Source organism: Thermobia domestica, chromosome 2 (genome assembly GCF_964235325.1).
Source record: "Thermobia domestica chromosome 2, izTheDome1.hap1.1, whole genome shotgun sequence".
Taxonomy (NCBI): domain Eukaryota; kingdom Metazoa; phylum Arthropoda; class Insecta; order Zygentoma; family Lepismatidae; genus Thermobia; species Thermobia domestica.
The window spans coordinates 337476092-337503571 of NC_137455.1; the positions used below are offsets into that span (position 1 = coordinate 337476092).

Consider the following 27480-nt stretch of genomic DNA (forward strand, 5'->3'; position numbering starts at 1 on the left):
GCGAAATAGGTTCAGAAAGTAACTATTTTTCACGCGATGTTGACATTACTCGTAAAAAAAACAATTAATAAACCACGAGATATAATGTTTCTTTCTTCGTATATTGTTCCAAGCCTCAGTTTGTGCAAATATTTAAATCTAATAATAATCCTATTTCACCATTAATGCTTATATACTAAGTCAAATAGCAAATCGTTGTACAGCTTTTTTTTTGTGTGTGTGTGGTTGATTCCCAGCCGTAAAAGTTCTGGTTCAATTCGAGGTACCGGCCATGTTAAATATTTTTCAACATTGTATTATATCTCATCATGATGGGGATATGTTTACGAACACTTACCTGAAAAGTGCAACAGATATAAGCCCAAAAGAGATCATAACTAAGAGCAGAATTGAAAATTACACCTATTTACAGGAAATACACTCATAAATTTATATTAACTTATTAAAGCATTTCTCAATCTCAGTATTGGGAATACTATCAAACCTTCCTAGATAAATGTCAACTTAAGGTATATTGCCATAAAATATTATGTAACACTCAATACTTGTCACTTAAATAATTTATTTCACGAACAACTCAATCGTTTTACTATGTTTGTAAGTAGTGTATGCATCATTATTAGGAGAATTGACATAGTTGACGCAATCTGCTACTTAATAGTGTATATTTTTCATATAATTACACATTGAACATAGTAGAAACTCATCTTCAAAACTGCTTCGTGTGGATGTTTCCATATTGCAGGCTATTAATTACACATTTATTTATGAAATATGAACTATCACCTAAGGCGTTTTTCAGAAATTCGAAACAAATTCTCCCTCAAGAGTAAATTACCCGTTGTGGATCTTTTCAGGAAAAAATAGTTATGTCATATTGTCCGGTTATTAATAAACCATTTATTTATCAATTACGAACAAAATTAACTGACTCGTGTTTGAGAAAATATCTCGAAAAAACTCATAGGCAAGAGTAAACTAACCTTTTTGTATTTTTACCACAGAAATAACTTATGCCAGATAATAAAAGTGGTAATGAAATATTGATGTACGAGAAGAATCGTTAGTCGTTTTCGGTAAAATCGCGTTTGTCTTTTTATTTTCATCTATCAGTGAACTTCCTTTATTTTAGGGGATAGGAAGAAAATTCGAAAACCTTCCCTTGGAAATCTGATAAAAGTATTAAGTTTAGAAAATTATCACTCGAATTTAAAGAAAATTATCCGATGTTGAGTTCGCCCTTACTACTACTCAATTGATTTGTATGTATATGTGGAAACCCTCAAGTTCGGGTGGATTTTACCCTCATATCATATACCCGACAGCAAGAATGAAGAAAAAAGTCATTAAGTTTAAAACATTTTTTTAATACAGTAAATTACTAAAGACTACATTTAAAGAAACCATGAAAATAAACAGTGATAAACTGGCAATAAACGAAAACCAGAGTAGAACTGAATTTAACCTGACCCCGCATGCTAACACCGGGCGACGGTAATTTTGTCACCGGAAAATTCGTCACGGTAATTTCGTCACCGGTAATTTTGTCATCAAAATATTACCATATAGGTAATTTCGTCACCGAAAATAATGTCACGATAGTTTCATCACCAGTGTCTTTTAGAACATAATACAAGTACAATGAATGAACTCGAAAAAGTTTTTGGAATTGTTTTCTTTAAACTTAAACTGCCAAAACTATGCAGCATAATAAAAATAGATTATTATTATTAAATAAAGAGTTACATATTTTACATATTGTATTTGAGACAAGAGATAAAAGTTTCCAGTAATTCTATCACAGAAATATTGTCATATAGGAAATTTTGTCACAGTTATTTCTTCACCTTTGTTGAATTAAATAGAGACAAAGCAAACGATCAAACAGCTTACGTTATTTTAATAATACTTAGAAAACAGTTCAGTTGGTGTTGAACTTTGCAAAATTGAAGTTTCTGGTACTCGACACAAGAACAAGCACCAGTAGCAAAAAATAATGTCTGCTTGAGCAAATGTTAAAAGCACAGGCAACATGGGGAAATAATGGGTTCATTATTCACTATTTACAAATATTAAATTTCGTGAATATCAAAATTTCAGAACAGAAAATAGCAAACAAATATGGGAAGATACGCCAATCTGTTAATTTTCCCGCAGAATAGACGAAAATTTTCATCGTTTTAGTACCGTTCTCTGAACCCAAACTCTTGGACCTTCCAAGTTAACAGAGTCATTTGAAAAGAGTGACCTTTTTTTAAGAGCTATTAAAAGAATTATATTATATTTCACCTCTGAGTAAACATTGGCAAATTGTTATTGGATATATGTGAAAAGAACAAATTTCTATAAAGGAAGAAAAACGTATAAATATTTCTGGATGTTTTCTTTAAATATAACCTTATGAAGCTATTAAAAAGTGAAACATGGATGGTGAACGCAACTTTTCAATGGCTCAAAAAAAAAAAAAAAAAAAAAGTATGTTATTTGAGGTGATACTTCCTTTACTAGGTATACGCCCTAATGTAGACCAAGACACAAAATTCATATGAAGAACTGTTTCGTGCGGTGGTGGATCAGTGCAGTGAATTTAGTGAATATCCGGACCTGTAACTATGGTAATGGGTTTTGATATAGCGTAAATGCAACTTTTGGAGATTCAACTCGTTTATAGCGTTACTTTTTTCACCTGACTCAGTCAACATAGAGGAAGGTACAAGACCTTGGACTCTTAGAACGGTACAAGAGCAATTAAAATTTTCGCGTATTTTGCGAGAAAATAAACAGATTTGCATTTCTTTCAATAGCAGATGTGCATCGATTAATACAAGTGACTTTGGAGGAAGAGCTGGAACTTCTGGACTGTTTTGATAGCACTTGCGTGTCAAACACGTATCGCCGTGTTAAAGCTCGATCTGGGAATATTTGTTTGCGTAATGTGCCCCGTCTATATCCCCCAGATAGTTGGAATGTTCACCAAGCTACCTTTAACAGCAATTCTAGGATAAATAATATTTGTGAATTGTGGAACCAGAAGTTTCATCATCTAGTAGGAATGTCCTACTCAACTATTTGGAAGCTTATTCATGAAATTCAACAAATTGAAGCAACGGTTTCAGCTGTGCTTCATCAAGATGCTGTGGGGCAACCACCCAAACAGCAAACTAGAAGAGTGTTTGAGATTTTTCAGAAACGGCTCTAATCTTTGTGCTTAACGTATAACACTGGAACTAAATGTTTGAAAAAAAATTTGCTTGTTGTTTCCTATCATGTTATGAAGAGTAGAAAATGAACATGTAAACCATTTATTGTATTAATACAAGCTATATTTTGTTTGCTAATTTTCTGTTCTGAAATTTTAATATTGCCAAAACTTAATATTTGTAAATAGTGATATATAAATCCATTACTGGCCCATTTTGCCTGTGCTTTTAACATTTGCTGAAACTGACATTATGTTATTTTACTGCTGTTTGTTCTTGCTTCGAGTATCCGAAACTTTGATTTTCCAGAGTCGAACACCAACTGAATTGTTTTCTAACTTTGATTAAGATAAAGTTAGCTGTTCCGGTCGTTTACTTTGTCTCTACTTAGTTCAACAAAGGTGAAAAAATGACCATGACAAAATTTCCTGCATGCTAATATTTTGGTGACAAAATTACAAGTGACGAAATTACTGTCGAAATTTCCGGTGACGAAATAACCTACATGCTAATATTTTGTTGACAAAATTACCGGTGACGAAAATTCCGGTGATGAAATTACCTAAGTCCACTAACACCCAACCTTTCAATAAATAAATATTTAAATGATTTTTAACAACTAGATAAAAAAAAAAACTAAATGGCAAGATAAACTTTGAAATAAAAAAAAAAGGTGGGTGGAAGCAGTGGGGAGGATCACTTCAACTTACAAAAGCGGAGGTAACAAGGATCAAACTAAGAATGGGGCTGGAGGTAGTTGTATAAGTCTTATTTTTCCTTTCTGGCCTATTTTTGAGCTGTGGATAAGGTAGTAAAAATTGGTATCCCGTGAGGGGATAAGTTATTCTATTTGTTTCTACTTCGTTAATTTTGTAAGAAAGAAAAAAAAAACGAAAGCTGCAACCATTAGTAAATCATATTTTCTTTAAATTGAATTTATCATTCAGTAGCCCACTTTTTAACGACCAAAGTCAGCAGTCTAAAACATTGTATAACAAAATAATCAATCAATTATTCAACTATCGGAACACTCCTTTACTCCCTTATTCTTTGTAAACTGCAGTTCCAAACAATAGGCTTATTTCGGAAGGTAAGAGGAAACCACACATCAAGCTCGTTCAGATTGTATTAAATCATCATTGTGTCTGTTTTGAAATTTAAATGTTTGCAATTTACATCGTAAAAAATTGAATATATCTTTTTCCCTGTCCTGTGTTCTTTTCCTTCGAAGTACGATTTATATAAATATTTAGTGATCTCAGATCACTAAGTACAATGATCTAAGATTGTACCAAAAATAGGCCAATTGGATTGAGCTGCTTGGACGTAATATAGATAAATGTGAATTTTTAATCCTCTTCGGCGTGGATCCCAGTCTGTTTCTTGTATGCTTTCTTTTTATTCATTCTCATGTGGTTCGGATTCCACGTTAATCAGTAGGTCCACGTCTCATATAGCCTCGCTGCTGAAAGGGACGCTAAACTAAAATCAACTCAACTCAACTCTTTTTATTCTTTTACTTAACAACACAATGTTTATAGCACCTGCACTTAAAACCATGGCCTCAGATAGATCCGTCTTGTTCAAGCAACTTGAGTAAACTGGAAAACGACCGCGTGCTCAAACAACAGGCAAGAGGAAGAGCGAAAAATGACCGCTTCTTTTTCTTCTTCTTTTACGCGCCTATTTTTACGCTAGGTGTATGGGCCAACTTACGGACCGAAATTTACGACATCATTTTACGGACCGAAAATGCGCGCTGAAAATACGCTAGTGTATGTTGGCCTTTACAGTCTCTTTTCCCCTCCCTCTTTTTCCTTCCACCATACCCTCTAACACGTCTCTCATAATACAGTTCCTCCTGAACCAATGTCCCAACCAGTTCCTCTTCCTCCATTTAATTAATCTAAAATTCTTCTTTTCTCCCCTACTGCTACTATTTCTAACACTATCCTATTCGTTTTTCATTCAACCCAGCTAATTATCTCCTTTTTTCTCCATACCCACGTTTCGAAAGCCTCTATTTTTCCAATCGCTTTTGCGTAATGTCCATGTTTCTCCCGCATAGAGTACATATTGGAATCAGCAAACCAAAATGTCAATACTTAATTGCAAGTTTGTTCATTGTACAGTCCGCAGTAAAAAAAAAAAAATGCAACATGAGCATGTAAGTTTATTGTGAAACTACGCCTAACAGCGCAGGGAATCAACATAACGTCTAAGTGGCACGAATCACGCCAGGAGAAACCTCGGCGTCCTCCCCTGCACACTTATTTTGGAGCAAAAGACTTCGTCCTTTCACAATAAACTTACATGCTTATGTTGCAGGTTTTTTGCTGCGGACTGTACAAAGATTAGCTAATTGTGATTGAAAAGAAAAAAATCTGACGTCTTCAGAGTTTAAAAGTAATTTTGTAATTCATGGTATTTCAGTAATCTGTGCCGTCTTGATTTTCTTTCATGCGTCTCAGGAGTCCTCTCTCTAGTTTGGGAACCAGTGGAGTATTGAATGTGTTAAAAATATAAAAAAAGATTACGAAACGTTGCAATTTATCTTTTAAAGTAGTGAAGCGTGGGCACCTATTGAAAAAAGTAAAGGTCATGGCCTATGTTGTACACTGTCGTCAAACTTATACGAAGGTAAACTATATTATATTTAGAAACATACACATTGTATTTCCGTTACTATTGGCGCATTGTAAAATTTATTATCCCTTATATCCAGAGTAAAATGTATTTATGAAAAGCATAAGATTTCTTAAAAGCAAGACTCCAAAGGCTCTTGCAAGCAAGACCAGGACCAAGACTGGGTGTGGAAGATCAAGACCAAGACCAAGACCAAGGGTTCCAGTGCAAGTCCAAGACCACCCGGGTCTTGGTCTTGGTCTTGTATTTGCTCATCACTAGGGTTGGGATAGTAGAGTCTGATGCCTCTGTTAAGGCCTTGTGTCCTTAAACTAATCTTAAATGCACAATAATGTATTATTAAGACATGAAGTTGAAAGATATCACTAAAATGAAAATAATCACTAAAGTGAAATCTCTGATATCTAACAATGTCGAAAAGACAAATCCTTGACAAAGAGTGGGTATGGTAAAGGTAATTTTAAATCATTATGTGAGTGTGGCTTTCTTTTATCGTATTTTACACGCCTTGATAAACACATTCAGTATGCTAAACACAATTCTCAATGCAATGCAATGTGCAATTTGAAGACCTTCAAAATCACTTGTATACGGTGTATTTTAATAGCCAGGTGCAGTCAAACGAAAATAGGTGAATGTCATAGAATGAATAGCTTGCGCTTCTCGTTAGTACGTGACCCAATGGAGAAATCTGTGTAGCATGTATAACTATTGATTCATAAAAGTTTTAAGAGAGCAGTTGAATGACGATTATGTCATCCTTGTTGGTCTAGTGGCTAGGGTTGTGTCTTTAATGCAAATTCCGAGTTTGATTCCCGATCGGAAGGGATCAAGTTCGATTAATACAGTGGGTCAGATCCCATTCTATACTGTGGATCTCTTCATATATGGTCTCGCTGTTGAGAAAGGACGTAAATCCTAATAGGTCAATCAACTAGCCAATCAGTGATGATTATTGATTTCCAGTACAAGATATTCCCGGCGGGAGCTCATGTGGTTCGGATTCCAGGTTAATCAGAAGGTCCACGTCTCATATAGTTTCGCTGTTGAAAGGGACGCTAAACTAAAAAAAAATCAATCAATCAAATCCAGTACAAGATACATTCATGATAATCTGATTATGCATATAACATTAATTTGAATATTAACTAATATTGCCCACGACACAAGACGAGATAAGAAATATAATTTCGTCGTTTCGCCTCCTAAATTTTGTAGAAATCTCACCTCAATTCTCGAAGAATTCTTTCCCGTCACGTTTCGATTCTCGAAAAGCGTCTCCTCTCGATTTTTCTCCTCTTGTTTCCAAATTTGTGTTCAAAATTTATGCCATGATTTTTTTCTTATTTTGATCTAGAAGTTGTTAGAATCCGTCCGTAATTAAAAGTGTGATATAACAACATTTAAACCAGCCATATGCAACAGCCGGCCCCCGGGTCAGTTTTGGCTCATTGAATCCTTTCATTTGTCCCGCCTGACCCATTATTGAAAATGTGTCTTATGTAACCTTTTAAACTGAACGGAATTTTTTTTTCTTGGATAACTGATGCTCACCTTAAAGATATTCTCCGCATTGGAACATCCAGTGTACCACTGAAAATTGAGAGACTAGTGCAGAACATAAAGGATCTAGTTTCTCATTAAAATGGAATATAAATATATTTTTCTGCTTTTCTTTAGTAAGTAAATATGTTGGTTACTATTAGAACAGATTTTGTGTCCCTGTGATGTTAGCATAGGATGAGCGAGTTTATCCATTGAATACAAATGGCCCTCGATGCCAATAAATCTTCTGTGATTGGTCCATCCCCTGTTCCAACTTGCACATGTACAACGGTATGTTGTATATTTTTTACTTGTAATGAACTTGTAAAAGTTATTAACTTGTAATTTTGGGCCGTAAGGTATTTTACTATTAGAAAAAGAAAAAGAAAAAGAAATAAGTTAGATAATCTCTATATAAAAAAAGGATATTCAAATGTTTTTTTTTTAATAATAGGATTTTGAAATGTCGTTGTCATGACAACTAAAATAAATAGAATTATAGAGTGAGTTAAGCAGACATATTAGAAAGTTGTGTAAAAGTATAAAGTACATTTCTCCGTTATATTTATTAAAATAAGTATATTAAAAGATAAAATAGTGTGTTTTAATGGGCTCAACAATTAATTTGATAAACGAATCGTTCTACATGCATCATTTATACCATATTTATTGTTGCAGTATATTATGTAACTATTGTGCTGCCAAAATGTCTTGAGCCGTGGCAAAAATGCGAACTAAAGCTCACACCCCGACACACCCACGCGTTGAGCCAATAAGGGTTCAGCAGCTGCTAAGCGAGAGAGCCTTAGCGAATGAGAGTGGAATTCCTTCAGCCAACAGCAGCGCCTGAAACGGAAGACTAGATGTCAAGTCAATGGGGTATATTTATACTAGTGTATCTTCAAACGTTGATAAAGGTTTTTCATTGTTTTCGTACGATCACATTATCAGTTTATAGTGTTTATGCTATAAGTCATGTAACACTAAAGCAGTGTTTGAGATCCAAAGTTTCGGGAAACTTGTGTTACGCACAAAATTCGTGAAATTTCTCGTCGTGTCTTATTTTCGTGTTCATCCTTCTCTTCTCGCCTCGAATTTTAACACAGTGCTTCTCCTCTCCTGAGCAACACTAATATTAACACATTCCCAGACGGGCTACGAGCTCTGTCCGTCGTTCTTAACAAAAATATTTCTAAATGTAAGAAATTGTAATAGAACAAGTTTTATATGTTTTGTGAAAGCAACTTTCATAGTTTTTCGGAAAGGACTTTCAAATGAAAACAACTTAAATGATTTTTTCTACAATAAAAAAAAAAACACTAGAAAACCTAGGTGTCCTGAAAATAACCTATCTGTCGGGGAAGAGTTAAAGTATTACGACATAATTTACTTTACATATGCAGTGATAGTTGAATAAAATCTAGATTAATTTTGTTCATCTTTTACGCTTTGTTATTTATTCTGATTGTAAAGAGAGATTAGCTACCTTATAACTTCAATTATTATCCGAGATCCAGTCCTCCGGATCGCCAAGTATTTTGGATCGATATCAGGAAATAGTGAACTCTGTTAGACAGTAAAGAGCATCACACACACATAGTAGAAGTTTAAATTTCATCCAGTAGATGTTAACCCATCTGGAAAATATTTGCTGCAAATCTAAAGGCGAGATTTGTAACTTCTAATAGTTTTGTTTCAATCGCAGAAGATGGGATATGTATAACCAGGCCCGTCGAGAGCCAACTCGGGCCCTGGGATTGAGTTATCATCGGGTTCGGTATAAAAACTGGCAAACAGTCTCATATATTTACTAGTTACATTATACTAAATTACATAGCTAGTTATACTTCGTAATTTGCAAAATATGCTTTCCTGCTTTCCTGCTAGCAAACGTATCTATAATATCACTAACCTTTATCTGACGGTCTAAAGTAGACTCCATTGTAAGAGTTCCCAAGTCGGATATTCTTTGCTGAGTCATCGATGACCGAAGGGCATTCTTTACTCTTGCGAGTGCACTAAACGATCTTTCAGCCTCCTCCACACACATTGGTAGAGTACAGAAAATACGGAGAACAATATTAATATTCGGGAAAATGTTGACTAGTTTTTGGTCAAGAATTGTGTTGAGCAACTGAAATGGTGTCAATGCAGCAGTGAAGTTGGCAGATTGAATCGCTTATATATGAACCATTTCATTAATGAAATCGTTTGCGGTTTGTAAGTGGCATTTCTGTTGCACACTGCTTCCTCTTTCTTCTCAGAAGAAAAATATTTTCTTTTGATAGAGGAAGTGATTTAAAGTATATTTTTCTGTACTTTGTGCACTCATATAGCAAAAGAATCAAGAGCAAATAAAATCCTAACAATTAAACATAATAAATAAGTAAATAAATAAATAAATAAACATTAAACGATACCAAGATAAACATGTTTTTAAAAACACGGAAAATATTTGTAGCAATTTTCTCTTTAGCACAAGGGTTATAACACTTTCTGTATTTGCCGGGCCTCTAAGCGATCCGGGCTCCGGGGAAAAAGCCCCGGGTCCCCCACCCTCTCGTCGGGCCTGTGTATAGCAACTGTAAAGGTCACCGTTATCAGTGAACAAACATTACAATATTATAAGCTCCATCGGATGATCCTAATAACAAAAATCAGAAAAGAAAATATTGAAATATGTATCTATTCGTAATATTAATTCGTAAAAAAAAAATATAATTTCCTTAAAGTTCTTATTTAAAACAATGTTAACATTTATATTAAATTGATATTTTCTATCTACATATATTTTCTAATTATTGGTAATAAAAGTGATCTTATTTTTAACATTCATAGGTGTACTTTTTTTCATTAAAAACACTTTTTGAGAATTTTAAATCAGAAACCGTGACATTTTTAAAAATGATTTTCCTTATTATCCAGATGCCATTCAGAACTCATTAATCCCGGCTAATTGGAATTTTACTGTATAAGAAGTTTTCGTGTCGTGAAGGTTGTTGAGTATTTTTGTTATTACTTGAATAAACTGTGTTTACCTGGAAGTAATCACAACACGGAAGTAGCATAACATGTGCAAGAATATTATATTTATTTTCCTTGTATACTGAAAGCTCTTTACAACTTTCCTCTCAACCATTTTTCATTTTTTTTTTGTTTTGTTTTGTAAGTTACGCAAGTAATTGGAGTTTAACGACAAGAAAATGTCCGACAATGAGAGACATATAGCAATTCATAGACCTTATTGAGCTGAACATGAAGTATGTTGAAAAATGATATGCGTAAATGTGAATGTAACCTTGTTTATCTAGCGTGCCCTTCATAAACCTTTCATATTTCACGTCTCCCATCCCTCATCCGTTTTGCTCATTTGTCATATATGGTTGGTTTTTGGCTGGCCCATATTGAGACTTCAGGCACAGCTTTGAATTCTCAAATCTTTAATAATAATAATAATAATAATAATAATAATAATAATAATAATAATAATAATAATAATAATAATAATAATAATAATAATAATAATAATAATAATATTCTATTCTCACGAGTTTATATTTGCTTGCAGTAAGACTTTGTACAATATTATTATTATGACAGTATAATGGCAGCTTCAAGTTCAAAGAGAAGACTGTATAGTGAAGATTACATCAGGTATAGTTTTACATTCATTAAAAAGATTAGTATTGAACTAATAAAGTATGTTGTGTGCCATACTGTCCTTAGGAATGATGCTGTCCGCCCCTTGCGATTGGAATTACATTTGTCAGTAGTACCTCCAGTTCTCAAAAACAAACCTAAAGTTTATTTATTGTAAAAAAGAAACTCGCTGGAATGTATAATGTTGGATTCCTCTGGAACCATTCACAAGCAAAATGAGGTGGCGTAAAATGCCTCCTACTATTAGTGAAACTCTTATCAGTATTGCATACTTAAGGCAACCGAAATTGTACTTGGGGAAGAAAGTCAGAAAAAATAAAATATCGCTTGCAGATAATACTGTGAAACATAGAATTAATGAAATATCATTTGATTTAAAAGAACAGGTAGTTAGAAAATTTTTTAAAAACCTCGACTTTTTTGCCCCGCAGTACGATCATTCCACGGACATATCTCAGTGGCTGTCATTTACTAGTGTACTGTCGGTTAGTAAATGAACAGATGTTAATAGAAGAAATATTGTTTTCAAAAAGTTTGGAGAGATCATCCAACGGTTTTGATGTCTTTTTTTGATATCAGTTTTTTTTAATTGATTTATCTTGGGACAGAGTTGTTGGAATATATATACTGATGAAGCTCCAGCAATGTTAGGTTTGCAGTTTGGATTTATAAAGTTGGGAAAGGACAGAAATCCTGCAATTATTGGTTAGTACTGCTTAATTCACAGGCAAGCCTTAGCTGTAGAAACTTGACTAGACAACCTGTAGCAGGCATTATCATTGCCTATTAAAGGTGTTAATATTGTAAAGTCAAGTGATATGAACATTCGTCTCTTTAAGGCTATGTGTGGCGACCTCAGTGCTGAACATAAAACTTGACTTTTCCATAGCGGAGTTCGTTGGTTGTCGAAAGGTAATATGTTAAGTAAACTATATGAGCTTAAGTCAGATGTGGAAATATTTTTCCTAAGTCTAGGAAAAAATGAACTTTATACTTCTTTTACTGACGACATATTTGTATTTTCTTTTTCATATCTTGCTGATTTTTTTTTAATACTAAATAATCTCAATCTCAAACTCCAGGGTAGAAACACGAACATATTTATATTTATCGAACTTATCACCGACTATCAAGAAACTTGTGTCAACCATTACAGAGCATTTTTCCACTGCCCTAGTTGATAAATTTTTGAACTCTATCTTATACATTGAAATAACATTTTGTATTTTTTTTTTGATAATTTTGTAAGAAAATTTAATTCGCATAACTATTTAGTTTTTAGTAAAGTAGAAACCTTGAATAGGAATAGGATAGACAAAATGTCAAACATGTAGCGTTTTGAAGCTTGCCAAAGCTAAAGGGTAAATCATTATTACAAATTCCGTTTTATTCATAGTTTCACATTTTATTCTGTCACATCTTCCGTTTCCATTGTTCGCTTTTGACGCTCTAGGAATACGCCCCCTCCCCCAGATTGGGAACAACTGAAGTAAATCCTCATCAGGCACGTAGCCAAGGGGGGGGGTCCGGGGGTCCGGACCCCCCCCCCTTCGAGACCAGAAATGAAAAATTAAGGAAGGATAAAACAAAATGAAATGGTAAAAAGAAGGATCAGCGTTAAAAATTAAAAAGAAAACTACAGGAAGCTTTTGCTTACTCTTTGTTATGAGGAGATTTGTATTACTTGCCATATGGTGGCGAGGTAAGCGAGGTATTCTGGAAGAGTTAGGGAATTTGAAATTTCAAGAAAAGTTATGGAATTCTCAGAATTCCTGCTACTAGTCAGGGAGATTTCAAGCTTTCGAAAGCATAAGTGCCGTTGTGTAACAGCGTGGACATTTTTATCATAACTTTTCGTCATCGCATCCTTGCAGTATCAAACATGTTATTTGAAGGACAATTTTCTGTTGCTCCTTTAACCAGTCATTTGGAACCGACAGTAGTTGACGGAATAATAGAAACAAAAAATCGTGATGAAAGAAAGTTTTGTTAGCATTTGATTCAACAGAGAAAGGAACGCATATATTGTAAAACTAGTTGAATATACACATGCTTCGCACAGGAGCTGTATTTGGAAGTCAACGCCTGTACGAGTATCACCATTGATCTCAGCGACCGCGAAAACTATGGATTTGATACTAATATCGGTCATTTTGGGCTATTTTTTACATTTCTCGATATCCACCCCCCGCTGACTCCCGGCCCGCATGCTTGCAAGTCATCACTAATGGATGTGTCACCATTGATTTCAGCGACCGCGAAAACTATGGATTTGACACTAATATCGGTCATTTTGGATTACTTTTATATGTCTTGGTATCTCACCCCCCTCCGGTGACCCCCGGGCCGAAGTCGAATAGCGTGAATTTGGCGTGAATTTGGAAGTTAATGCGATTAGAGTTTCACCATTGATATCAGCGACCGCGAAAATATAAATTCGACACTAATAGCTCAAGTGGTAGAGCTTTGGCTTCGCATTCGGGAGGGTGTGGCTTCGAATCCCGCTGCCTACCATCCTGACTGAGGTTTTCCAGGGTTTCCCTCAGTCCCACCAGGCAAATACCGGGATGGCACCTACTAAACAGGCCCTGGCCGATACCTCCCCAGAGCCTTTCCACTGTTAATGTTGTTGGATATTCAAAGTAAAATGGCCTCTGAGCTGTATCTGGTGATTGTTAAATAAATAAATAAATAAATAAATATCGGTCATTTTCTCCTACTTTTACATGTCCCGGTAAACGCCCCCTGGTCCAAATTTCGACAAAAACGTTAAACTGGAGCCCTGGTTTGGAGCCTGGACCAAGGTACTTGTGACTAAAATTTGGTAACTCTCGGTCAATTTGTCTGGTTCCCAAGCCGGTTCTGGTAAACGCCCTCCTGAGACCCCATTGTTTCGAAATTTGAAAAAAATGCTTCGTCTTGTTCTGGGGCCTGGGCGAAGGCACCCCTGACCAAAATTTGGTAACTCTCGGTCCACTCATCTGGTCCCCAGGCCGCACACAGACAGACAAACAAACACACAAACAAACTCTTTATTTTATTTATATTAGAAGATAGTTTACAAGACAGTATTCAGTATGCACTTTTTATAGTAACTGATGTCATAACGAAAGAAAAATTATTATATTTGAATAAACAGGAGAAGGACGTAAATATTGCAAAATCTTTTTCAATACTTTTTATTATTATTATTTTGCTCGAAATTTCTTCATAGTTTATAAAAATACTTGCCAACATATCCTTATTTTATTGTTCTAACAAACCAATATATGTTGATAGTAAAGTAGTTTAGATTGATCGAGCTCCTGGGCCTTCAGAATTTCATGTCACTCCTCCCCCCCCCCCCCGTTACGAAATCCTGGCTAAACGAACCAAAATATGTTCCAGTAAAATAGTTTAGAGTGATCGAGCCCCTTTTGTGATGACCCCAGTATTTCATGTCACGGACCCCCCCTTCACGAAATCCTGGCTACGTGCCTGTCCTCATACATGGTTTTCGTGAAAGTTAAAAAAAAAATGAAGGTTTTATTAAAATGAAATGAAACGAAATATTTCTGTTTAATCTCGAATGATTGTGTTCTTAAGGGAAAGACGATTAAGGCAAATAAATGATGATGATATAATTGGTGTAATGAGAATGTAGGGGAAAGCAGGAGTACCGTCGAGAAAGCCCACAGACACGATATTGTCCACCATAAGCTTACTTGGCTGGGAATCGAAGGAAGGACCCCATATACACACTAGAGGGAAGCGCTCTACCACTGAGCTACCGTGCCCTCTACCGTGTCTTCCTGTTTCGCCGAATGCCTTTGGCTACTAAATTATCGCATACCTGGACAGGTGGCCATGTTCAGCGAATCAAGAACTCCTGTTTGGCCGAAAACTAGTAGATGTGAATTTATATTCAGAAAAGGATTTTTCTCAGCAAAGTTTAAACTTTTTTTTGTAGCTTGATTTGTGCTGTGTTGCCAATTTTCAATAAGGGTTAGGCTAGTTATGGAACAAAATACTCCACTTAGTTTTAAGTGCACAAAATACTTTTTTTCTTTTCTACAAAGTTTCTAAATTAAAGATAATAACTTTTGATTCATTGTTATCTTGCATTAACTGTATTTAAGACTGCGAGAGAAGAGTGAAATCAATAATAGCTTTATTATTCGATATAATTTTGGTACTTCCTTCATACGATAAAAGGATTATGTCGTTAAAAGGATTATGCAGGCACGTAGCCAAGGGAGGGGTCCGGGGGGTCTTCGAGACCAGAAATGAAAAAATTAGGGAAGGATGAATCAAAATGAAATGAGAAAAACAAGGATCAGCGTTAAAAATTAACTACAGGAAGCTTTTGGTTACTCTTTCTTGTGCGAAAATTTGTATTACTTGCAATACATGGTGGGGAGATATCCTGCAAGAGTAAGGGAATTTGAAAATTATAGAAAAGTTACGGAATTCTCAGAATTTCTGTTACTAGTTAGCGAGATTTCAAGCTTCCGAAAGCATAGTACCGTTGTGTAACAGCGTGAACACTTTTTATCATAATTTTTCGTCACCGCATCCTTGCAATATCAAACATGTTATTTCAAAAACAATTTTCTAGTGCTCCTTTAACCTGTTATGTGAAACAGACAGTAGTTGACGGAATAATAAAAACAAAAATATATGTGGAAAGAAAGTTCTGTTAACATTTGATTCAACAGAAAAAGGAACGCAGATATTGCAAAATATTTTACAAGACATTATTGAGTATGTACTTTTTATAGTAGTGAATATGTACTTTTTATAATAGTTGAGGTCATAATGAAAAGAAAATTGTTGTATTTGAATAAACAGAGGATGTAAATATTGTATAATCTTTTTCAATACTTTTTTTTTTTTTAAATTTTACTCGAGATTTCTTCATAGTTTATTAAAATACTTACCAACAAATCCTCACAAACCAATATATGTTGATAGTAAAGTAGTTTAGATTGATCGAGCTCCTGGGCCTTCAGAATTCCATGTCACGCTCCCTCCTCCCCCCCCCCGTTACGAAATCCTGGCTAAACGAACCAATGTATGTTCCAATAAAATTGTTTAGAATGATCAGCCCCTGGTGTGATGACCAGAGTATTTCATGTCACGGGTGCCCCCCCCCCCCTTTCCGAAATCCTGGCTACGTGCCTGGATTATGTGGTTAAAAAAAATCTTAGGATTGCCGAACACGAGAATTGAACTTTCAAGGTTCTGCATAATCCAATACATAATTCCACACGTTGCCAATATGCGTAAACATAATTTGACAATTCAATCTATCACACAAAATAATTTGAAAAACAGTCTGTGGTTAATTTTAAAAAGTTACATCAGGCAAATAAAATCAGTTGCGAGTTATGAGAAAAAACCTTCATCATTACAATAGTCGAAAGACTTATATCCGAATTAAAAAAAAAATCTGTAATTATTGTATGTAATTGAGCTTATTGTATGCAACTTGTGATATTTAAATTACTCAACAAAATCAAACTCCTTTGGAGCTAGAAAGTATAGTGTGGTTGTCCGTACTTTTTATTTTTCTAAACTCACTAAAATGGTAGAGACGTTGAGGTCGTTGTAAAGTTTTGAACTGACTATGCATGCCTATCGTTCAAGCATGCTATAGGCAATAGTTGCTATGGTGTTCATGTATAGAAAATTATATGACTTTATTCTGTTTTGACATCAACTCTCGTATTTCGAGCCTACATCCATCTTCCAGGAGGTAATTCTTCTCCAAACAACCCTTCTATATCTTTTTTAGTGATTTTAGATATCTTCTAATGTGAATTGGAAATTTCCAATTGATAGATATCAAAGTAAATACTCTTATACCAAATTTTCCTCGCATGTATTGTGCAATATGATACTTTTAGTAGTTTTGCAGATAATTAATTGCGAGGCAAGGGTAAGTGCATATTCTTGAGATGTTAATGTTCCACCTTTGAAAGTAAGGTTACAGATTTCTCCATAGCTGTGTAATGGGTTTGCATTTTTGCTCCCCGATCTAAAGATTGTATGTAGTTAGTTTGCTTCTCAGATAAGTTGAAACAGCCAAGAGTAGTCGTCAGCAGTGTCATCTGACTATTATTGTATGAATTGTAAGTACTTATATTAATTCATACGATAAAAAAGACTCTGTTGATTCATAAGATAAGAGAGAATCTGCCGATTCGCAAGACAAGAAAGAATTTGATTGATTCATAAAATAAGAAAGAATATGTTAATTGATAACATAAAATCTATTAATTCACAAGATAACAAAGAATATCGATTCATAATATAAAATCTGTTAATCCATAAGAATCTGTTACTTGAAAGATAAGAAAGAATGTTTTGATACGAAAGATAATTGATAAGATAAGGAAAAAACTGTTAATTCATAAGATAAGAAAGAATACATTGATTCACAAGATAGGATATTATTCATAAAATTTAAAAGAATATATTAATTGAATTAAAGTATAGTATATAGAGTATACAAAAATCAACATGGTAGGTCCACGCTAATAGAACGCTCTGCTATTCCTTTTATTATAAGAAGCAGAGAGACTTGCAAGAGGATTTCCTGTTAGACGAGGTGCTGGCTGGCAAACTCTCCAAGGAGTAAAAGTAGTAGATAGCTTATTTCGTATGACTATGTCTATTATTTAGTAGAAACATCGAAACAGTTCACAAATAAGGATGTTTTCCTAAGAAATCGGTTATATCTGGTTGACTTAACTACTACGCACCGATTACAACGTGAAATATTGTTACTTAAGAAATAGTTAATAATAATACAGGCCAAAGCTGGAAGTTCTCATGCCGCTTATTTTCACTACACAGCGAATTTGTCCGTGCAAGATACTTGTAAACAGGGCCGGATTTAGGGGGGGGTGTGTGCAAAGGTGCACGTGCACTCCCCCTTCGTTGTAAATATACATTACCTAAAGTGAGAAACTAGCAGTGAGTTTTGCAAAAATCAATAGCTTCAGTCAATTTTCTGAAGATTGAAGGAAAAGGATTCAACGAGAGCAGACACTTAGCATTTCCAGGGCAATTCCTCATTCACACCACAGATGCCTAAAGGCATTTAAAAAACTCAAATTTAATTCAAATGTACTGGCAGTTATTTGGTGCACCCCCCGCTCAGAAAATCCTGAATCCGGCCCTGCTTGTAGATATTATAGTGCGTGCTACCGCTTTTGCGTATCTGTGTTTAAAACACCGTACTCATGTTAGTGTTCATTTTGGCTTGAAAACAAAACGGAATAAACTATTTTGGTCCAATGTTCCACAGTTATGCTCTTTAGGCTAAATGGAGCGGATGAGAACGAAATTGAATGATTGTGAAATTATTTTTTTGGTGCTCTGTCACCGGGAATCGAACCTAGGTTCACGTTCATCGAAGGAACGTACTATCCATTAGACTAGAAATGGTCATTTATTTGAAGTTTAACGTTCTTGTTATAGATGATGTATCTACAGTGCCATGTGACATTCAAATCAAATTTACTCCGTCTGGGAATCGAACCATAATCATCCTTATTAACAGCGAGAATCTCATCTACTTGTATGTTAGTCTTGAAAGAAGAGGGAGGCCACGTTTAGTGGTTTATTGCATTCTAAATCAATACATTTTTTTTGTTCATGGGATGAATATTCTTTAAAAGCACAGCAACACACACAATAAATAAATAAATAAATAAAAAATAAGAAAATAAAAGTTCTGTGCAGTGGACCCCATGTTATGGATTCTATGTATCTTGTTACACAGAATCCAAATTTCGAAACCCCAGGATGATTGACCATGTCAAATTTTTATGGGCTAATAACTTGAGCTATTTTGGATAGGGAGGACACACGTTTTTCGCCCATAGAAATTGACATGGTCAATCGTCCTGGGGTTTCGAAATTTGGATTCTGTGTAACAAAATACATCGAATCCACACCCTGGGATCCGTTGCACAGATTTTTTTTGTATGTCTGTGTTACGTGTATCTTCCTTATCCAAAATCGCACAAATTTTTCGCCCATTAAAAAAAATGGACACGGTCAATCCTTGGGGTTTTGAAATTTGGATTCTTTGTAACAAAATACATTGAGTCCATGTCTTGGAGTTCGCTGCACTGAGCTTTTATTTGTGTGTGTGTGTGTGTGTGTGGTTGTGTAATTGAGCGGCTCGGTCAAACATAATGGTAAGCGCGACTTTCTGTGAAATTGAACTATTAGGCAGAATGAATTGCGATCGAAGCACAGAAGAGTGTGTAGGTACTTTTGTTTCTGAAATGTACCTGTAGATGGCAGGGCAAGCACGTTTGGAATTTTTGTCATTTCATTGCATTGCATGGAAAATATTAATTTGCTTTTCTACTTTATTCTATAGTTAGAAAATATTCGACACACCATTATGTTTGTCCGAGCTTTTCATTTATAAAGGCTGACCCAAAAGTAGGTATACAGTACCGTACTGCATTTTATATCATTTCTTATTGCTATCCATCAGGTAGACTTAGTTTCTTAATTATTTATTCTTAATGTGTTTTTACTTACATCTTAAGCTCGGAAGAGTCGAAGCAAATAAACTCATAAACTAGAATGTTATACTCGATCAATACAGGGGTGTATACCTACTTTTGGGTCACCCTATAACGCCAGAAAAGTTTTATGCATAAAATACTATTCCTTTTATATATAACATACACAATATACATACATACTTGTACTATGTTCTTATGCATATGTATATGAAATGTCGAACTGGTTTAGTGAAATCTTATCAGTAATTATGAACTTGAAACCGAATGAGTTCTGTTATGTTCGTGTTGTTAATCTCTAGAATTGAAAAGAAACTATGTCAAGTTCGAAAGTTTGTACAACAACCGTGATTGTCACAATATTTTATAATACCATCCGAAACTTGAATTCCTATGCCATGATTAATTAATTAATCATGGTATGGGAATTCAAGTGTCGGATATTATGTAATGAATGTGTGTATAAATTGGTCAAATTAATCTCTGTATCGAAGGTCACTTGGTATTTTAGATTAATTATCTAGCTGAATGATTGTAATTAGTCGATTTTGTTTGAATACAAGTTGATAGTTAATTTTTGATTTATTTAATAGGCTTATCCAGTGATCTGACATTGGGGAAGGCGTCGTACCTGTGAACACTTTTAGAGTCTACGAAATTTTGGTGCTAATATTCAGCACTTTTCCCCCAATTTTTGTCGTACTTTTGAAGTGTCATCTCTTTGCTATCAGATAGGATGATTTTTAAACGTGTTACATAATTACAATAGCTTTTATAAGATAAAATAAGAACAAATCTGTTTTGTTCACAGGTACATTATGGTCGTGTACCATTGAACAGACCCTCTTGTACCTTTGAACAGTGATAATTACAACGTTTCTGAGGCAATAATATAAAAAGAAGCCACAAATATTAATAGTTATAAATTGAAATAAAAGGTTTAGCTATAAAAAGCTCCCCAGAATTAAATTTTTATCAATTAAATTAAAAATTGAAGAGAAGTTCTAACAAAAACTTGTGAGCAATAAAGTTGAGCATATACAACTCTTAACATTATGTTATATAATATGCGAATATATAGAAACTACTTAAAATTATAATTAATAACTTTATATCCTAACCTAACCTATATAAAATATATCAATTGTTTTAACTACTTACATTGTGTAGCTTTAAACAGTATTATTTGTCGTTCAAAGGTACACGATGCCAGTAGCGTAGCCAGGATGTGTGTTTGGGGGGGGGCAAGTGCTGTTATAGGTATATATAGAAAAATTGCAAACAAAAAAATATATAAACATAAAAATATATAAAAAATACAAACATCAAAGTACCAAAGTACATTGTCGGACCTCTTTGGGGGGGGCGGCCCCTCCTGCCCCCCCTTCCCTACGCCACTGCACGATGCATTAATGTTCATAGGTACAAGAGGGTAACTATTACGAAAAAAAGTTCTCCACTAGCTTAAATATTGAACAGAAGTTAAAACTAAAAATATTACTGTATTCGCCAATGATTCTACACCAAGTTTGGACAAATAAATATCACAAGTTGCGAAATCCGAAGAGCACAAAACTCAAAAGGTAACTACAAAAAAATCTTCGTTTTGGGGATGAAAAAATTAAAAGGAACATTACTCGACACAACACTCAGTAAACAACAGCCAAACGCGTTTGTAGTGCTTTTTTTTCATTTAATCTTTCAAATGAATTTTAATCACTGCACCTAGATAGCTCTGAATTCGAGAAAAGCACAGGTGTTCAAAGGTACATTGTTTCTAAGATACAACGCCTTCCCCTACAATTTGGTATTTATTATTTGGTTAATAGATCTAGTAGATTCGTACAAAAATCTATATTGCTCAAATACAAGTTGATACTAATTGTTGATTTTTCTAACAGACGGAGGCAATAAATCTGATGACACATAATTTTATATATTATTTGGTGAATTATGTAATAGACTCATGTAAAGAATCCATGTTGTTTAAATATGAATTGATACTAACTTCTTTATTTGTATAATAGACTGATACAATAAGTTAGTTGGGATACAACTTGATATATTATTTGATAAACTATCTAATGGGATTCATAAAGGAATTTAAAGAAGAAGAAAAAAAAACATGTTTGAATATGAGTTGATACTTAATTGGTGTAATAAATCTGATGACATACAACTTGATATATTATTTGGTGTATTATCTAATAGATACATTCAAATATCTATGTTGTTTGAATATAGCTTCGTAATAAATGTTTAGTTTATTGGTAGAATAGGTTTGTACAAAACTTCTTTGCGGTCTGAATTTAACTTAATTCTGCTCTGCTCCGATTCTTCACGGACTTTAAATAACCATTAACGGAAAATGCAAAACCTACAATGAAATTAAATATTTATCTAATATAAATAAAATAAAGAGTGTGTTTGTCTGTCTGTCTGTGTGCGGCCTGGGAACCAGACGAGTGGACCGAGAGTTACTAAATTTGGGTAATGGGTACCTTTGGTCCAGGCCCTAGACCAAGACGAAGCGTTATTTTTTTTTCAAATTTCGAACCAGGCGGGTCTCAGGGAAGGGGGGAGAAAATGACCGATATTAGCGTCGATTTCATAGTTTTAGCAGTCGCTGAGATCAATGGTGAAACTCTGATCGCATTAACTTCGAAATATACCCCATTCGGCTGCGGGTTGGGGATTATGTAAAAATAATCCAAAATGACCGATATTAGTGTCAAATCCTTAGTTTTCGCGGTCGCTGAGATGAATGGTGATACTTCCACAGGCATTGACTTCCAAATACATCCCCCATGCGAAGATTGGACATTTCAGCTAGTATTTAAATACATTAATAGTACATTGCAAAGTTTGCTAAGTATGTTTTAGGGAAGATGCCAAGATGCAGTCGAATGCAAGCATTAATTTAACAGATTTACATCAACTTCCATATTTAATATTGAGTTATTGTATTATAGCTACCCGAGTATATTAGGAATTTAACTATTTCATATAGATGCATTTAGTCAATATTATTTCTGATCCAGGCTAGTGTTAAAAATACGGATAAATTAATGTGCATGAATTTACAAACTTGGCATTAACATGTGTATAGTTGAAGAAGAAAACAGAATAAGAGAACTTTACTTTCTAATTAATTATCCGTAACTAATTAATTTAAAATTTACTTTATTACAAAACTTATAATAGCTTTTCGGATAGTGGTTTGAGTAGCTCAATGGTTAACGCGTCCGTACGATGAGACTGAGATCCTTTCCATCAGGCCTTTTTTCACGCCTTATATACATTTATTTATTATTGTTATAGATCTATACATTAACGTATATCGTACTCCAAACTATAAGTCATAGCGTTTGCTTTATGGTGGACAAACACCATGAGTGTAGGTTTTCTCGGGGTTCTCCTTTTTCCTCCCACTTTCTTTACTCCATCATCATTCATCTCATTACCACCGTCTCCCTTAGCCTCGAAGTGTAATCGTGAGGCATTAAACAACAACAAAAAAAACTTCGTTAACTTGAAACGTGTTTAAACAAACAATGTAAAAATATAGCTTTAATGTTTTGTGAAACTTATGTGCAAAGCAACGTTTCCGTTGGGAACAAATGGAACTTGCCAATCTGAAGTAATATATATATATATATATATATATATATATATATATATATATATATATATATATATATATATATATATATATATATATATATATATTGTATGAAATCCATTTTCGTTATAAAATTTTGAATTTTTTGTATTAGATTTAATTATCCTTCACAAATTAATAATATTAATACTTGCTTTCAATATATTTAAAAATTGACATTGATGAATATATGAATGTAAATTATAAACAAAATTTGTTCGTTCAGAATAAACTGCTCTTACGCCATGATCGATGTGTGTTTACTGTCACTTTATACTATAATTATCCTTAAGAGCCTGAAATACTAAAAATAATACAAAATTTTCCATTTTTCTTTTGCTTGTATTTCATAAGTGAAAGAGGATAATGAAATGCAACTTACCACAATCACAGATAATGCTATTCTACAACAGGAAATATGAACCTGAAAAATTTTCAGGAAGACATCCATAGAAATTAGAGTGTTGACAGAATAACATTTTCCCCAAAATCTAAGTTAAGGTAGCGACTAGAGGAACGAACTCAACTGCATTTGATTTTGTATCATTTTGTCTTGGTATCCTGTGAACTATTTTTTAAAGGACATTATTATTTAATTTTAATAACTCTATGTTAGAACTATTTTGTTTATTACAAACTAAATAAAACTGCTTTTAAAAAGTAGTCCACAGGATTCCAAGACAAAATGATACGTAATCAAATGCAGTTGAATTCGTTCCTCTAGTCGCTGTCTTGACTTAGATTTTGGGGAATTGTTATTCTGGCAATACTGTAATTTCTATAGATGGCATGGCGTGGGAGACCCGGGTTCGATTCCCGGCGGGAGCTCATTTGGTTCGGATTCCACGTTAATCAGTAAGTCCACGTCTCATATAGCCTCGCTGGTGAACGGGACGTAAAACTCTCAATCAATCAATCAATCTATAGATGACAAAACTAAAAATTCTTCAGTTTCATATTTTCTGTTGTAGAATAACATTATCTGTGATTGTGGTAAGTTACATTTCATTATCTCCTTTCATTTATGACAAACAAGCAAAAGAAAAATGGTAAATTTTGTATTATTTTTAGTAAGGCAGGCTCTTAAGATTCAGTTATTTACACTACATACAACGATTTTCTCCAATAACAATGCTTACTAAAAGCCATATGTGTATCACGAGATACGAAATTATTTTGAAAACATTATATAGTAGTTTCCGAGTGGTTTATATTCTTCTTAAATGTTCCCCAGTTATTTTAGAAATATTATGTGGAAATATGAATTTCCCTATAATGATTACTGGAATATAACAACACATAAATAAAAATACGTTGTTAAATTTTGAGCATAGATTGGGAATTTTGTGTTTGTATTTTCAACTACGGAATATAAACTACAATCTACGAATAGTTTTCAAATGGTTTCTTGATCTACTTGTCATAGAATTCAATGCTCTAAAGAAAAATCTTGGGTCAGTATATTTTGAAAGATGCAAGAAAACGTATTAATAGAATTGTTACATACTGTAGATCTAGTTAAATTTTGTTTGAAAGGAATAGAAGAAACTTTCTGCTTCTGGATATACTGATTAAATTGACGGAACTCACATCAAAATCTATCACATATTAATAAGGGGGAACAGAGGTGGATAACTAACACAGGTTAGAAGCTTCGATTTAACATGGATCATAAATACTTTTAATTATGTATCCAGGATATATTAGGGTTTCTTTCTGGAGAAAATTACTGAATAACTCACTATAAATGACAGATATGTAAATCATGTTGTACCGATGGAACCTTCATGGATATATTTACCCTCTGCGTTCTTATGTCGGCTGTGAGCCGACGTTGTAAATATCCTCTTGCAATTTGCCAGCATTTACACTTCGATATTTTATTTCGACCAACTTATTTTCCTTTTCCACGTAGTTCTTTATTGTCAGTGATGTAGTCGTAACGTTAGCGTTCTCTTTCTCTCAATTTAAAGGTAATCTTACACGTTTCTCTCACATCATTTTTTTTTTTTTCGATGACAGGAAGAAAAATCTTAAAGTCCGAAGAGATAGTAGATTTTTGACCCCGTAAGTACTTCTGATAAAATGATTTCAGCGAGAAAAGTGATCGAGAAGTTACCCATAAGTAATTTGGAAAGTAAATCGGTTAATAGTTGGGAGAATACAGATGAAGAAAGTGAAACAGAAAGGAAAATACGAAATGGTGGAAGCGGTGATGAACCGTGAGCAATTAAGAGGTATAATCACTGCGAAGTTAAAATGTCGCTAATTTTATAGTAATTATGTGGTATCTTAAAATAGATAAAAGATCATAGAAATGTGGAACAAGAGCGCGCTAGACAATATTATTTTGCATGAGGTACCTTTATCACGAGTCATCTACATAGTAGCCTTCCGTTCGCAGCTATTTAGAAACGCAAAAATAAATGCCGATTTTCTAAGCGGCTGGAAATCGAAAGCAGATAAGTAAGTCGTGATAACGGTATCTCATGTAAAATAATATTGTCTAGCGAGGTCTTGTTCCATTTTTCGATTATCTTTTATCTATTTGAAGATATCACATAATTACTGTAAAATTAGTTGTATTTTAATTTCGCCGTGATGGGGTCTCTTAATGATTGGAAGCAATGTTTAACGAGTGATCTTCGAGATCCACAAACTTCGTTTTAGTGTATCTAAACCAGATCTACGATTAGAATTAAAAAAAAGTTTTATTTTTTAAAAATTAGAAGTTTCAATTTGATAGTGGAAATTTCCGAACAAAAATGTAATGGTTGAGCACTATTTCTTGATATAAAAATGGAGTGTGCAAAATTGTGATTTTTATTCTATTAACAATCGACTTTCATATGGAGTTTATTAAAGTTAAAATTTATTATGTTAATAATTGACCTGCTTATGGAGTTCTCGATTATTAACATAAATTAAAACTTGAATATGTTTATGAAACTTTCATCGGTACAAATGCATTAATATATCTGTCGTTTACAATAGACTATTGTGCTATTTTCTCTAAAGATCTTCATAGAAACACAGTGAAAAGCATTTACGGTCCATGTTAAAGCAAAACTAACCTAGGATAGCCCCTCACTCTTAAATTATTGTATTAGTACATTTAATAATATAATACTGATCTTCCTCAGTTCCACCAGACTGGAATAATACCTTTAATTAATTCCTGGCCAATTTCCTTCCAAATTATTTTATGTTTCATATTTGTTTCCCAGTCTAAAGTGATTTCATAGTTTATTCTGGAACTAGGACAATAAATAAATAAATATTGCTTGTCGTACATACCTTTTGTTGCTTCTTATCTCTAAAATATCATGAAAAATTCAAAACATATTGAGTATATAAAAATCTCTTTGAATCACACTTCTGTTCTCAAAGGTACTCAAATCACTATGTGAACAATATTTGTAGTCACTTATCTCGTCAACTAAGCAATAAGAAATGGTTGTCCCCAACAAACTGTTTTGCCTAATAACCAAGCCGGTGGAAGCAGGTTGTTGCGATAAACTTTGAGTATTACATTCAAGGATTTCTGAGGTCTAGTTATGTCCACAAAACTCCTACTTGCCTTGGCAGACGGGGGTCTTGTTTTCACTCTTTCGAGGAGGGGAGGAGATGTAAGGGGGCAGAGAGGACTGCGTTTTCATTTGTACAGCTTGAACTGTGGAAGTGTGATAGGATTCTTGGATGAGATAGCAACATAGTACATATCCAGTACGTGTAACCTTGGGTAGGGGACAAAAGCAAAACACACAGTGGATTGACACGCTTTATTATGACTTTCGCAATAGTCAATCGTGACTGACATATAACGTTTTGACGACAGAATAGATGGAGGTGTAACAATACATCTGTTCGTAAGATGAACTATTAACAGACTGCCAATGCTCAATTAACTTCGCTACGTGCAAGAAGAAATATTGCTTAGAATGATCAGGCAATAATTTAATTACTAACAATGATATTAGCATGAAGCAAACATTTGTTTGTAACAAACTAAAGAAAAATCTACAGGGTGCAGCAAAAGTCAGTAACTTTGTTGACAAACTAATAGACTTTTATTTATTCGTTAGTAGCAGAATACCCGTTCTTCGCACGGGGAGAATAAGTTTCATTTTGGTCATAAAGGGCTCAATTAGGATTTAAATACGCTGAGTATAATTTTTACAGCTAATAACGGGACAATTAAAAAAAAAAGGAAAAAAGTAGTAGTAGACCACTGTGT

The 27480-nt window shown here is 34.0% G+C and overlaps 1 protein-coding gene across 1 annotated transcript in view; it reads right to left on the reverse strand.

The window, feature by feature from the left end:
• Nucleotides 1-26846, reverse strand: part of LOC145678733 (aminopeptidase N-like) — a 166124-nt gene extending 139278 nt beyond the window's left edge. The window contains exon 1 of the mRNA XM_081749180.1: nucleotides 26541-26846. The gene's annotated coding sequence lies outside the window, so the exon portion shown is untranslated. The remainder of the gene's footprint in view (nucleotides 1-26540) is intronic.
• Nucleotides 26847-27480: the final 634 nt, after the last annotated feature.